We start from the raw sequence: 16645 nt of genomic DNA, 5'->3' as shown, positions 1-16645 counted from the left end.
GCATAAACTCTCTCCTTTAATAAGCTCTAAAGGGAAAAATCGCAAGTAAACAACTCTGGGGAACGTTGAGGCCACCGTCCTCTGCTGATTCGTTCGTTTGTGAAAGCTGCATGAACGCGATTCTGTGAAACGTTTGATGTGTGAAACGTTACTCCGTCTTGTTGGAAAAAGCTGTATTCTTTTTCATTATCAGTTAATTGCGTATAGAATGCTTCGAAAATTGTGAGGAAAACTTGTGTACTGACAGTCCGGTCAAAAAATATTGGTCCCACTATACGATTACGGGAAACTGCACACCAAACCACAATTTTTTCATCGTGAAGTAGACTATCGAGTAACTCGTGAGGATTCCTGGCCATCCAATACCTGGTGTGGCAGTAATTTTCCTTTCAATATCGGCAATGACCTGTGGCGTCCTAACGAAAGGTTGCCTATTTCGCTTTGCATTTGAAACCGAACTTGTTGTATGCTATTTTTTAACCAAATCGTGTATGCTACTCTTTTCTGGGATTCAGGAGTTCGGAAATTTTTCTACGAATACTTGACGTGATTTTTCAAACGATCCAGAACGAATATAGTTCTCAACTATTGCTATCCTCTCCTAGGTTAAATAAGAGATTTTACACTAACACTGCACTGACACGTAACCACCTGACAAACGGCAGCAACAATCAGTAGTAACATAAACATCCACTAGCCGCGCTAGTTGTGTGAGAGTCTTTCATAAGTATAGTGTTGGGTAGCGGTTTCATCATGGGTTCGGTTTTATGTTCCTTACTCTGTATAAACGGTTGTAGCATAAGGAAACTTCGTGTAATCGCCTATTATAAGATAGTAAGAATGAGTCACCTTCTATATGATTAGGTTGCATATGACTATGTTCACACTACATATGTTCAATTTACAACATGAGGATAGAACTGAAAAAAATAAAATAATAAATAAATAAAGCCATACAGTCCTGTTCGATCCTTGTCGATTCCATATTCGTTGATATTTTTGCCATTGGAATTTTCCTGGCAGGTTTTACGGATAATTTGCCATTACCTTCCAGATGTGGTTAATTAAAACCCAACTACCAAAGAACACTGGTATCCACAGTCTAATATTCAAATCCATATAAAAGAAACTGTCTTTACAAGAACTCTTACAACTCCCGACTTCGAAAATCAGCTGTTTTTGCAATGACTAGTTTAACCACTAGACTAACCCGGCGATTTAATAATCAAATTAAGCTATTCAGTCGTTCCGACTCTTGGCGATTCCAATTGGAATTTTCCTGGCAGGTTTTACGGTTGGCTTGTTTGCTATTGCCTTCCCAATGTGGTTAATTAAAACCCAACTACCGAAGAATACCGACATCCTCAGTCTAGTATTAAAAAAAAAATTAGCTATAGTCGTGTCTGACCCTTGGCGATTCCAATTCCTTCGAATTTTCCTGGGTGGTTTTTATGGATGGTTTGTCATTGCCTTCCCAATATCGTTAATTGAAACCCAACCACCAAAGTACACCGTTATCCACAGTCTAGTATTCAAATATATAAAATGTAACTAGAAAAAATATACGGAGTTTAAAGTGTGCTTAAGATAACTTACAAATATTCAAATTGGGTGTAAAAATATTGGATGATTTAGTAGATAGGAACTGGTTTTACTTTTCATTATTTACGTGTTTATTTTTAGAAAGGACGGTAGAAATACTATTTTGGGATGTTAATGAGATTTGTTTTAATAATAAATTTATTACTTTTAAATTTATATTAACTTTTACTTTTTCATCTGTAAATAATCAAAAATAAATTTTTAACAGCTGAAATGGGCATCTAATTTTAGGATTTTATTTTAATTATTATTCAAGTTTTACTGATATTAACTTCTATGATCCTCAGCTCGATGGAAATCTGTAGCATGTGAAAAAATTCCATGCCTGACCGGGATTCCATTCCGGGACCTCCAGATGAAAGAACAAGATGCTACTACAACATAAAGGAGATCGGCGGGGTAATGATCAAATAAATTTCATTTTATTTGTTGTTTTATTGGTAGTTGAGCTTCTTATTTTTATAGTTTAATTTATGCCAGACAATAGATTTGAAAATTTTGAACTGAAATATTTCTTGGAATTTTTATTTTAATTTAAACAGCAATAAGTAGTTTGTTATGGCTGAAATAACTCATCATTATTTTGGAATCCAAATTTTTCAAGATCAGTGGTTAAAAAAAATGAAGATGACTGACCTACAGATATAAGTTCCAGAGAAATATATTCTGATCAGAAATATAATCGTAAAAGTAACTTAAATACATTAAAAATTAAATACGGTTCTAAACATTTTTATTATTTATTTTATGAGGAAATACCTTGCTACTTACCGTTTCCAATAAATTTGAAACTCATTAAAATTTGAAACAAAATAAAAGACTACAGACTAAATTGCACACAACTTACAAGTTTTGATGCACTTTTGGCTTAAATTGTCTCTTTTTCGAAAAATCAATGCTTTTCCCTCGTATAAGAACTTAAATAATAATACTTAGTTGTTAAATAACAACACTTACGTAAATTACATTCAACATTTTTTTTAATCGATAGTCTGTAATAATTGTTATAGAGAGATAAATGGAGGGTTAGACAAGCAAATCACATAACTTCAGTAGGAGAAGTTTTAATGTCAAAAGAAAAGAAAACAATTAAGATGAAAACGGATGTAAAATAAAAGAAAAATACGATTTAACATGTAAGCTTAGGCATAAAACAGGTTTACTATGTTATTAATGATAAATAATTAAAATATTCCGTTAATTTACATATGTTTTTTAATCCTGGTAAATTAACTAATAATTTATGTGAATTTATCTCGGTTACATAATTCTTACTTTGTTTCTTTAATACTTAGACTAAAGTTTTGATACAAAACTCCTTTCATAATAGTAATGACTTAAAAAAAAATTATACCATTGCTCTCAACAAAACTATTTTTATTTAAACAAATTTGGTTGAGTAAATCATTAACTATCTCTTTTTAATTCAATAATTATATTTTCATAAAAAATTATTTTCATTATTTTAAATCATTTTCATAAAAAAATTATGCACTAAAATTCAGGATTGTACCAACACATCTTTTTATAAAATTAAATATAGCTGTTTCCCGAATCCATAACTTTTTTCCATTACTCATGTAAAATACGATATTGTAAAAATTAGATAAGTAAAGAGATTAATAAAAAAAAATTAGTTTAAAAAGACGATTTAGAGAGACGAAGGGGGAAGTAAATTTTTTTTAAATATCCTTAACTACTGTTTATAGGAAAAATTTAATACTACTTTTTTACAGCGACTGCATTCCCTGAATTTTTATACACCTTTTATTTTGTTCAGTAAAAAAAAAGAACCAGGTTATGAAATATTCAGCCTTTTTATTTATTTTGAACCTCAGTGGAAAGAGTATTTCTTATTCATATTTGTAATTAATTTGAAAAATAAAACCCTAATAAAATAGTAAATGGATAAATTTTCTGAATAAATATGCAAGAAATCAATAATTTATTATATTCTTTTTTCGGAAATGACTGTTTTATTGTTTAATAAAAAAAGAGATTACGAAAGTAAAATAGTTTTTAAATATTAGTTTTATTTTAAACGAGTAAGTAAATAAATAACAGTAAAATAAAAATCAGAAACATTTTTAGAAACAAAGTTATAGATTTTTTTTAGTTGTAAAATTTGCTAAAACGATTAAAATTAATAAAATTTTATCATTAAAAACTACTATTTTGTAGTAATATAATTATATATTTTTTTTAATTTTATGTATTAATTGCAAAGTGGTTTACATGATTCTAAAGCCTCTGCAAGTATTTGACATTGCACTGCTGTGCAATCTCACGAACCGATGGGAGCTCCATATAATCCTGAATCTTATCAATCTGCGTGAACCACGGAGCTTCGGCAATTACCCTACCTACTTTGTTCTAAAATCGTTGTATAATTTCCACATTACTAGTACTAGCCGTTCTCCACAATTCTACACCGTACGTCCAGACTGGGTGCAGGATAGCCTTGTAAATTAAGATCTTGTTGGATAACGTGAGGCCTGAGTTCCTCCGTAGCAACCAATAAAGTTCCCTATACCTTGCGTTTAGCTGTCTCCTCTCATCCTCACGTGACACTTCCAGGTCAAACGCCGATCCAGGTGAAGTCCCACATATCGCACAGTCTCCGTTTGCGGGATCAAAACACCATCGAAATACACATCGAGACAGTCACCTCTCTTCAAGGCAAACGTGACGTGCCTCGACTTACCTTGATTAACCTTAATCCTCCACTTTTTCTGCCATACGCACACACGATCCAGCGTCATTTGTAGGGTCTGCGAGGCTAGGCCAGGGTTTTCGTTAACGGCCAGGATAGCAGTGTCATCAGCGAACGTGGCGACAACGCAATCATACAGGACCGGAATGTCCGCAGCAAATATGGAATACAACACAGGGCCCAGCACAGAGCCCTGAGGGACACCGATAACAGCAGAGACGTTCGACGGTTGAAACGAGCCCATGTACTCGACTTAGGGTCTGCGTAACAGTTTGGAATCTAACAACGTCAAGTTTAGTGGTGTTGTATCTAATTTCTTGTTACTTCTCCTTATTTTTCTTTTTTATTTGTTATTAATGTTTGTTTTGTGGACAATATGGTGCTGAAATTAATGGTTTGTGATTTATGACTGAGCTTGAAATTTCATATTTGACTTTAAGTTTGCTTGCAACTGTTTGTTGTGTATTATTTATTTTGGGAGTTCCTAAAGAACCTTCTTACCGAGTGCTTTTGTCAGAAAACTTACTTATGGCTCCACAGGAGAGCCGATTGTAATTATAATTGTTATTGAGAAAAAAAAATTTCTAAAACTACGTTTAACTTATAACAGAAGTGAACAGTCTAATTGGAATTTTATAAAAAAATACTATTTCAGCAAGCTACAACGAATACGGTTTTGCAATATTTCAAATAAATTCATCTAAAAACGGTTTGTATAATTATATTATGTGTACTGTCATAAATACTTACCAATTTTACCATACTTTTTACCACCTACAAATAATTTTCTGAAAATATTAGAAAATAAAACAACATTAAAAAAAATTGTTTTATTATTTGGTACTCTATTTCATTCTGTTTAGCGCCTCCGGAACCACCATAATGTATTCTTTTTTCTTTTCCTGTTTAGCCTCTGATAATTATATTTCAGATAATACTTCAGAGGATGAATGAGGATGATATGTATAGAATGAAGCCTTGTGGATGAATGTATGAAGTGTAGCCTTGTACATTCTCAGTTCGACCATTCCTGAGATGTATGGTTAATTGAAACCCAACCCCCAAAGAACATCGTTATCCACGATCTAGTATTCAAATTCGTGTAAAAATAACTTACTTAATGCTTTAACGCTGGAACTCTCGACTTCCAAATCAGTTGATTTGCGAAGACGCGTTCACCACTAGACTAACCCGGTGGGTTACACCGTAATGTATTATTTGAAGTGTAGTATTTAAAGTCTGAGATCGACCATTCCTGAGATGTGGGGTTAATTGAACCCCAACCAAAAAAGAATACAGGTATCCACGATCTAGCATTCAAATCCGTATAAAAGTAAATTCTTTACTAGGATATTAACCTTAGAACTGTCGACTTCAAAATCAGCTAATTTGCGATGATATTGCTACCCAGTAATTGTTTAGGTGATTTAACTACTAGTAATTAGTGTCATATTAGTTATTTGTAGAGTTATATATGATAACATATTTAAAAACATTGAATTCTTATTAAAATAATATATTAAAAAGAAAGAATGTTAAATTTAATTGAAAATAGTTATGTACTTGCATGTTAAGTAGACGCGTATTTGTACGTATTGTACGTAAAGCGCCCAGAGAAATTCAGAATTACACGAAAATGTTTTTACTTTTCATTATTTTAAAGATTTTTTGTTTAGTTTATCGTAATTCTAAAATATAAAAGTTGAATCTTTCATAAATGCTTTACAGGATATTGATTAAATTTGTATGTTTCATATATCGAATACTGAATTTACATATATATTTATATATATATATATATATACATATTGAAAATTAGTTTTTCTTTGTAGTTGAAGTGTTTGCATTATACAGATTATTAACCACAGACTAACAATATTAAGTTTTTCCAATAAAAATGCTTTAAAAAAATTATGAAAATTAATTTATAAGGAATGGGATTAAATAGATAAAAATCAAACATTAAATATAAATACGAATACTATGTGCATTAAAAAAGAACATAATCTTTCTAACAAATTATTTCCCATTTTTGATGAAAACAATGCTTAAAAATGTAACTCGAGAATACTCCTTCCACCTGTGCAGATAGTAGTCGGGTTTAAAAATAATATTACTAATAAAATTGCACGTATGTAGACAGGTTACAGTAAATAGCTTACTATAAGATGGACCAACAAAAGTCATAGTCATATAAAAATACCATGTTACATCAAATACCTAAAATGGAGGCATGGATTACGCGTAATTAAATAGTCTATTACGTAAAGTAAAAACATTTCTTATACAGTAATAACAAACACGCTCGCGCTATAATTTTTACAACAGACCTGCCCGTATCTAATTTCTCTAACGTATATCTAATTAATCAATTTAAACGGTGTTCGCAGCTTGTTTTTTCTTATTAAAAAGTAAATTTACGTATACAAACACACATACAAACATAGACACACATAAAAACAGTTTCTTGATTCACATTCATGTCTGTTTATCTCACGCCTATTAACCTAATTACAGGGTATTATGCAAGCCGCAATTAACGTGCTGTACACCTCCTTCTAGCAGGTGTTGTTCCAATTGTTTGACCACGAGAGAAAGAGGCAGCGATAGAGTTTGAGGAGAAAAGAGGGGGATAAGTAGTAGCAACAGACGTGAAGCTATTTTTTTATAAGGTGGACACTTTCAAACCATGACGTCATGATTTCTTGATGAACAAAGCTAACGTTATTAACCTACCTATTAACTAAAAAAAAAAATCTTTAAATATTAATAATATGACAACAAAAGAAATATTCTGAAAAATTACAAGGTTAAACATTTTATTTTTTTTGTAAGAACAATAAAATATTATTGTTACGATTTCTTTTGTTATATTTAAATGACAGTTTTAATAATTAAAATAATAATTTTAAATTTATTCTGCTGTTTTTATAATTATTTTATTTTTTGTTTTGTTGAGACGTATAATTTTATAATTTACCAAATCATTGTAAATAATATATAAAATGAAACCGGTTTCTTTGGTGTTTAAATGTTATTCTATGATTTAAGAAAAAATAATTTATATTACCTGTATTTGTGCCTATGTATATTCTTTGCGTAATGGATGCCTACATTAATGGAATATTAGTCCGAGCAATTATAGTTTTCATTAATTTTAAATATTTTTTAATACATTTTTTCTTATTTATAATAAAATATTTATAGCATTATTTATTCTAAAATTACCAATGAATTTAGTAACTGAATTCTTCATATTTAATTTTTGTAAAAATAAAATAGGTATTTGTAAAAAAGATTATCCGATTAAGAAATTTTTCAGCATGAAATTTAGTATTATAATGAAAGAAAAAGAAAGAGATTAAAATCAATTCTAATAAATTTTACAGCAGTACGCGTAACACTATCCAGTTTGCAGTACTGACGACACCGCCTCCTTCATAATTCAACATAGATTAAGATTATTTTACCTGGTTTACTTCTGAGCCTCATAGAATGAGTTGAAAAACTGAGGGAAAGACAGGTTTAATTTTTATATAATAATACAAATAGAGATCAGGTTTATAGAATTTTAATGAAATGGTTTGTCTTTATCTACAATAAAAGAAAAAACAATATAAACAAATATAACATCAGATCTATTTACATAAAAACGCACATAATTTGCATGTACCGTCAACGCTTCTTGAATAAGTTGACAAGAATCATTACAGATGCGACGGGGTTTACACGGATCGAAAACATTAATAACTCTCTACTCAGTTCACATTAGATACAACGGCAAGGTAATCATGTGAACTATCTACTGCTGAATCTCCTAGACAACAATAAGGATATCCGGCGACTTAAATGCATTCACTTGCTGGACCTGGGAGAGTCTGGGTGACTTTTGGACTGGGATGACATCCCTTAAGTGATGACCATTCTCCCTACGCTCGATGAACGAATTAATTTCCTTTAATAAGCAGATTATGTTTCTTCTTGTTTTAATTTTTCTTTGTCCTTTAATATTATTTGATTTTTTGTTTGAGTTTTACGGACTTTTGTACTTTTTATGAAGTGGATCATTTTAAGTGCATTTATACAAATGAACTATTTTCTTATATACGTACGAGGTCTGTTCAGAAAATAACCGGTCAATTTCAATTACGCGCCAACAGAGATATTTAGTGACGTGCGGTTGGCAGCAGCGTTCCTCCTCTGTAACCCTTGGATTTTTGATATCTCGTTTATTTTTCATGTTATTGTTATTTGAGTGCAACGTGTTTAAGTGTTAGTAGCGATATTTTTAATGTGGGATTTTCGGCAACAACGATATAACATAAAATTTTGCGTTGGGGAAAACTTTCACAGAAACGTTTCAATTTTTGAAACAAGCTTACGGAGATGATGCTCTGGGACGTACGCAATGTTACGAATGGTTTTCACGATTTAAAAGTGGTTGTCAGTCGATTAAAGATGACCCCCGACTAGGAAGGCCTTCGACTTCAACTGATGATACCCACGTTCAAAAATTCAACGATCTGGTACGTACAAATCGCCGATTGACTGTCAGAGAACTTGCAAAAGAGGTTACCATCTCAATTGGATCATATCATGGCATTTTGAGTGAAAAATTGAACATGTTACAGCAAAGTTTATTCCTTGTTTGATGACCTTTCTTTTTCCTGTTTAGCCTCCGGTAACTACCGTGTAGATAATACTTCAGAGGATGAATGAGGATGATATGTATGAGTGTGAATGAAGTGTAGTCCTGTACATTCTCAGTTCGACCATACCTGAGATGCGTGGTTAATTGAAACCCAACCACCAAAGAACACCGGTATCCACGATTTAGTATTCAAGTCGAATAGCTGGCTTTACTAGGACTTGAACTCTCGACTTCCAAATCAGCTGATTTGGGAAGACGCGTTCACCACTAGACCAACTCGGTGGGTCTCCTTGTTTGATGACTGAGCAGCAGAAAGAACACCGAGTGAACGTTTGTTGGTAACTCCTTGAACAAGCCGATGATGATAAACTATTCATGCAAAGGATCATAACTTGAGACGAAATCTGGGTTTACGGCTACGACATTCGGACAAAAGTTCAATTATCACAATAGACCGGCAAAAGTTCTCCTCGGCCAAAAAAGTACGCCAGTCTCGATCCGATGTCAAAGTGATGCTCTTCGTTTTTTTCGATTTTAATGGAATAACGGATTTTGAATTCTTGCCTGAAGGTGAAATGGTGAACCGTGCTTATTATGAAGACGTTTTCCAACGGTTAGTGAAAAAAATCCGCAAAAAGAGACCGGAGTTGCGGCGAGTGAACTCAATGGTTCCTTCAGCACCACAATGCGCCCGTACACTCAACTTTGTCAGTTCGTAAATTTTGTGCCAAAAATCAGATGATTGACCTTCCTCAGCTTCCCAACTCGTCAGACTTGGTTCCTTGCGATTTTTTTTCAAATTGTAAAGACAAAAGACAATTTTTTTTTGGGATAAAGACAAATTTGTCACGGACCTTAAAGGCCATTGCAAATGAAACTGTTTAGGACTGCTTTACCAAGGGGAACACCGCTGGGAAAATTGTGTGAATAGGGGAGGCGAGTACTTTGACGGGTACAAGGATCAATAATTTGTAAAATTAATAAAACGATTAAAAAAATAAAATTCGATTATTTTCTGAACAGACCTCGTATGTTTTATTGAGGGGATTCATTGGAAATCCCTCATCAAGCAATTATTGCAAATCCATTTACTTAAGTTACTTTTTACAACCGATTGTAAATAAACGAATTGTGTTAAAAAAAAATTACATGCATAGTAACTTTTTAGAAGTACAGAATAAATATGCTACTTTTATTTGACAGATAAGACCACTAAATACTCCATATTTTTACATTAAAAAAATAACAACCTCTGTACGATTAAAAAAATTATTTCTTCATATTTTTAGATGCTAATAACATCACCTGGTATAAGTCAAAAGCTACGTATATAAATGGCAGTTCGTGCCATTCTTAAAAATAATTATCATCTATTCCCAAGATTAAAATATACAAAGAGATGAAATAGTTTCACGTTGCCTTATTTACCGAGTTAAGTATAATATTGCATATCAGTTAAACTTCATATCATTGAATTGTAAATACTCGTAATGTTTAAAATTTACTCTATTCACCCAAAAACAAATTTCAAGCCATCATTACTATAAAGGAAAGCAATTTTGATTTGTATAATTTTCTTAGAGATTAAATTAATTTTATACATTAAAAGGCGAATCTAACATAGGATGATTGTTATTCTTGAGGATTATGTTATTTCAGAAGTAATTTATGATTCATGTCGGGGCGCCTTCAACCGTTACCGGTTATTGCTCTTAACGTATACTTATATATAACAAAGTTAATTATTAAAAAAAAATTGTAAACATATATTTAAAAGTTGATTATATGAAAAATATATGAATTATTCGATTTCTTTTGAATGTTTTTAACACTTTAGTAGTTGAGAATATATTTATAAAAATTTTCCGGCAATCAGTTATTTAAAATTATTTGTCATTAAAAAAAAATATAAATATAAAGAGAAGCTAAATTTTTTAAGCAGTTTACTTAAGCAACTTCATATAAGTATTTTAGTTTTGAAATATTATAAATTATTATTATTTTTTAAATATTGAATTTAATTAGGGATTATAAAAAACATTTCTATTGGTTTATCGAATTTGATAAAATTATAATATTTATAAAAATAGTGGAATTATTTTGTATGGCCTTATTCTAAGAGAATTCATTCAAATTTCAGAAACCTATAGCCAAAAAGATTCTTTTTCTATAAATCGCGCAACAATACAAATTGAATTTAACAAATATTAACTAATGTAGCTCCATGAAAAGAAAGTCGGACGAACAGAATTATACTAAATCCGAATTCGTTTGATTCACACCGACTAACTTTTGTTTTTCGATATCTTAAATTACAAGGAATACTTCAACAATAAATACCAGACGTGTTTGTCAAAAGATAAATAAATAAAAAATTAGAACCCTTAAGTTGGAATTACTTGCTCAGTTAATTCATTTTTATTTAAAATATAATCGAGCAATACACTGAAGTGCGCAGAACTCGGATACGCAGTCAAGGACGCGACAAAGAAAGAGTGGGGATCATTGCTTAATAGTTATTAAGAGTGAGAACAACAGATACAGTACAATGTATAATTTTTTCTTCTGTTTTATACCTTCAATAAGCTATTAATTGACTACAATTTTATCTGTTTCTTTATATAAGTCGGCATAACATGTAGGACCACTTTCATGTTATAAAATATAATTAATTATTTTTCCTTGAGATTAATAATAATAGAATAAAATATATTTTATAATTAATGTTCAGTAAAATAAATATAGTTTTAAAAAACGTAGATTGTTAATAAGAGTACTAATGCTAATTAGGAACTATTTCGAAAGAGGTATGATCAAAGTGTAATAGTTGTTAGTAACATGCTTGAACTATTACCATTATCTTACATATCTACATATATATAATGAAGCGAACATTAATCAAATCAAAACAATAATTTATGTATTGCTATAAAAAAATAACAGTAAACAAACACAACATAATAAATGAATAATAATTACATTTTTCTCTTCTTTTTCATTATTTCATAATCATTCTTTTTTTAAGGATGTGTTAGTGATTGACTAACTAATCACCGATTGTCAGGTAGTCCAACATTTACGGATCGAATAAATATTTAAATTTAAATAATTTATAGCCTATATAAATATTTATATATCATAATAAGAGCAACAGTTCACGATTAATTTCTTTGATACAATGATTTATTGGTATTCATCAGCATAGAGGAAACAGAAATTAAAACGATATAGTTAAAATATTATTTATATACCGAAACGAATGTATTGAATATGTAATTCAATATAAGTGTAAAATAGAGAGGGTGGAGTCGGTTATTTTGGAATTGTTGTGATCTGATGTTAGCGAGTGAGCCAGGAGGCAAAGCCTTTAGAACGGGCGTAAATGGCCAACAGGGGCATTAGCATATCGGTGATATTAAGCAGCAGCAGAACGCGAACGAACGTGGATTGGCCGTGAGCATTCAGATCCACCCACTTTCACCCCTACACATTATAAAAACACACATAAAACATAAATTTGCTAAAGAAACACGGATAAAAAAACGCGCTTAACGGCCAACACCCCCACCATTTGAAAACGGAAAGGAAAGGGCGGTGAGGGACCTTTTGGGAATAATCTCCATAGTCCAACAGAAAGAAGATTTGTTTTTCGCAGACGCCATTTCCTACACCCCCTCCATCGCACTCGCTTCATCCGCTGTAAATTTATAGTATAACTATGTCCTCAGGCGCTACCCTTGTCTTATTAAAATACAAGCAAAGGACCGAATAAGGCGAGGGTTGAAAATTTTGCGAGTGAAATTCCCCTAACCCTACAAAAGCACCATCCTCCCTCAATAAATACACGAACACACATACACACGTATGTATATAGTATACGCACCCCTATTTCCATCCATTCTCTTATAGCTCCTAATCTTGTCACTAAAAAATAACTCCGTTTTCTTTACACCATTTGCATCTTTCTTTTTCTTCATCTTCTCTTTTGCATCTTTCGGTAGCAAAGTAAAAGAGAAAAATAAAAAGAAGAAAAAACTAAGTAGAAGAGAGCTGATAAGCCAACAAGCCTGGGGAATATAAAGCCTTTTTTTACCAACAGATTATATAAGGAAAGTTAAAACGAAGTGGTTTTTGAACGTAAGAGAGAACTCGGTTGCTTCTCAAATACAACGAACAAGAATGTTATATTATTTGGAAGGCGTAAACACCTGTAAACTTTGTTGTCAGCAAACAATTTTCTTTAAAAAAAGAACATTTAATACCATTTCACTGAAGCTATTATCAACCTTTGAACTGATAACTGATTTCATATTAAAATTATTAAAATATATAGAAAGAAGTTTATAAAATACCGATGTAAAAAAAGGAAATAATTTAAATTTAAGTAAAAGTTTTTTTACTTTCAATATTTTTGACATCTAGGTTGTAACGAAATTTAATTAAACTCTAAGAAAATATCATTAAAAAAGATAACTTTTGTATCAAATTATAAATTTATTTATTTTTTTTAATTGTATAATTAATTAATATTAAAAAAATTATACATTTAAAACTTTTTTGAAATTAAATTTATTTTACAACGAACAGCTTATATTTGCGATTTCATTTATTTATCACAGAAAACCAGAAATAATTTTTTTTTTAATTTTAGTAAGCAATTTAGACTATCGATATATATTTTTGTATCAATATGTAAACAACGAAGAATGATGTCAATACATAATATGGTTGATTTAAATAAATCAACTATAAATTAAATTTATAACTTTACTTTTTATATTTAATAATTAAAAACAGATAAATTAAATACATCAAATACGTATTGTTATTACATAAACATATATTTCGGATGAGCAAACAAATATTTAGGTTTATTTCATTCGTAAGATTAACTTTTGTAAATTTGACATGGTGGTCCGAAACTTTTTCAGTAAATCAAAATTTTACGAAAATCCTTTAAAAGTTTTTCATAATTACTACTTTTACAGCATTCCATTACTTCGATTTGAAATGAACTATATCTTTCAATATGACGCTGATGAAGATGTTTTATATATATATATATAAGTGTGTGTGTGTGCGCGCGCGTGTGTATAATTTATAGATTAAACAGACAAGAACATTTTTTTATCGTATGCGCTAACAATCTATCAGAAAAAAGAAAACTTCAGAAAATTAGACAAACTGAATTTCCTAGTTTCTATTCCAGACAAATTTTATCGGTACTGTATTACTGACATACCAAATAATGATTCCAGAGATAAAAGTAAGAATTAATAAAATCCCTAAATAAATAAAATTTACTACAGAAGCTTTAATATATTACAGTTCGATAACATAAAAATAACAATTTGAAAAGATAATATAAGTTTTTAACAAAAGAATACTTATCTAAAACAACTTAAAACTTTTATTTGAATTAAACTATAATAAGAATAAAAACTAGGGAAAAACATTCAAGCATTAAACATAATAAGTAATGTCACGGGAAACGATTTTAAATCTGTAATGATGTGAAACGTATCGAATAGTAATAGATCGATACATTATGAGAGGGGAGAGGGAGTATGCAATAGTACGTTTATTGTAAGTCCTCAGGTCGTACTCTTTCATTATCATGCAAACTGCATCGTAATTCACATGTCTCATCTAACTAAACAGACGTTACTTAACTATCTTCTCTTATTCCTTACCAAATCTAGAAGATATCTCGAGTTCCTTTGTGTAATATAAGGAAGTAGATAACTTAATGATAGTATCTTTAAGTTATTTATTATACGTAATATGTATTATTACTTTACTGATCACAAATTGGAGTACTTTTAATTTAAAAGTAAACTATACCGTTGCAAAAAGTCTAAATATAGTATAAAGTTTTGTTAAAAATAAATACTTATTAAAAAAATTGAAATTAATTTTATCTATTTATGTATAAATATAAAACAAAGTTCCTGACTGAATGACTGAGTGACTCTTCAACACACAGCTCAAAATGTTAACTTTGGTATGTGAATTTTGGAGGGTATTCTGTTTTTATAAAGTAAGTATCCATTAAAAAATAATTTTGGAATATTTCTTCTGTAAGGGGATGAAAAGGGGGCAAAAGTTTTTATGAAAATTGTACCATTGTAATAAAAATTTTACCAATCGAATTTATTTCTTTTTTATGTAACAAATATCTGTTACCACATTTGTAACACTTTCTTACTTTTCGTGTTTTTTGTGTTTTATTAGCAGCTATAATCTCTTATAAGCTAATACTTCTATTTTTTTTTCAATGAAGTAATGGGAATTTACTACTAAAACAAGCTGTAGTAGATTTAATTTTAATATTTCAGGTACATTATCAAGTTTTTGTACGTTACCTACTACTGCTACCTAGCGGCAAGATTCGTAAACCCATCTTTATGAGGAAAAGGTGACATATTCGAGTCCCACGGTTCATCAAATGAAAAAAAAAAGCGTTGTCTAACAAAATTCGAGGTATTTTTTGAAAGTATTCTTTATTACAAATCTAATTGAACTCATTGAACTGAATTGAAATATAATGTTTTCATGCTTATTTTTTAATTTCGTTTCCAAATTTCATTTCACTTTTAGTTTAGATCATGTTTAGAACGGTAAACATAGTTTGTTGACTTCGCCGTGCCATCCAGTTCTGTGGACTTTTACCGGCGAAGTTCGAACGAACTTCTTGATTACTTCGTATTTTAAACTTTTTTCTTTGTTATTGTAACAACAAGTAATTAGGATGATGCAAAATTATTTAGGTCTCATCGTAACCAATAAAATATTATATATTTTAAAAGAATAGAAAATACAAATTTTAGAGAAGGAAATATCTACAAACGATATATTTGTTTGCTTTTTTGATATCATTACTGTAGTTTTTTGAACGGGTTTATAATTGCCTGAGTTATTTTCTTATAACCGGATTTATGATAGAGTTTAACACTGAATCGTATACTTTTGTCAAAAAAAAAAAAACATAAATATAAATAAACTATATAAATACTGATTTTACTACTACGTTTAAAAAAAAACAAGGAGGATACATTCAACCATTATACGAGAGTAGATATATTACAAATTATCCTATCTTAAATTAAGAATCATATTTTTTTTTTTTTTAATTACACGACTAGTAATAAAAATATTATTTTTTCTTACTTAAAAAAAATAAATAAAAAAATAATATGACAATAAGTAATTTTATAATAATTATTACAAGTTTTTTCCTTAATAATTTTCAGTTATTAAAAGCAAGTTGCAATTAAATATGTAGCTAAACTAGTAATCAACTACAATAAAAAAGTTAATTAAGGATAAGTTTTAATTACGTTATACTGCAATGCTGGTACACGGTCGCTGGGCTATTAATGTGTTGTTAATAAGTGCAACATTAACGTTTATTTTTAGAAAACAATTATGAGCTCTGCAATATCCGTTTGAGTTACATGAAACATTCATTTTAGATCTGGGTTATGTAGCCTATACGTCGTATTTTAAACCTTCAATAAATAGAGAACACGTGAAATAATTATGTTATGTAACGTTATTTACTAATTTAAATTTCTCACAACATAGACACACACACAGACACAACACATACCCGTACATACAAATGAATAGCAATGTGTTTGCAGTGTTTCTTTATGAAATGTAAATTTGTTGTAAAC

This window comes from Lycorma delicatula, chromosome 6, assembly GCF_047948215.1.
Source record: "Lycorma delicatula isolate Av1 chromosome 6, ASM4794821v1, whole genome shotgun sequence".
Classification (NCBI taxonomy): domain Eukaryota; kingdom Metazoa; phylum Arthropoda; class Insecta; order Hemiptera; family Fulgoridae; genus Lycorma; species Lycorma delicatula.
This window is presented reverse-complemented; position numbering follows the sequence as displayed.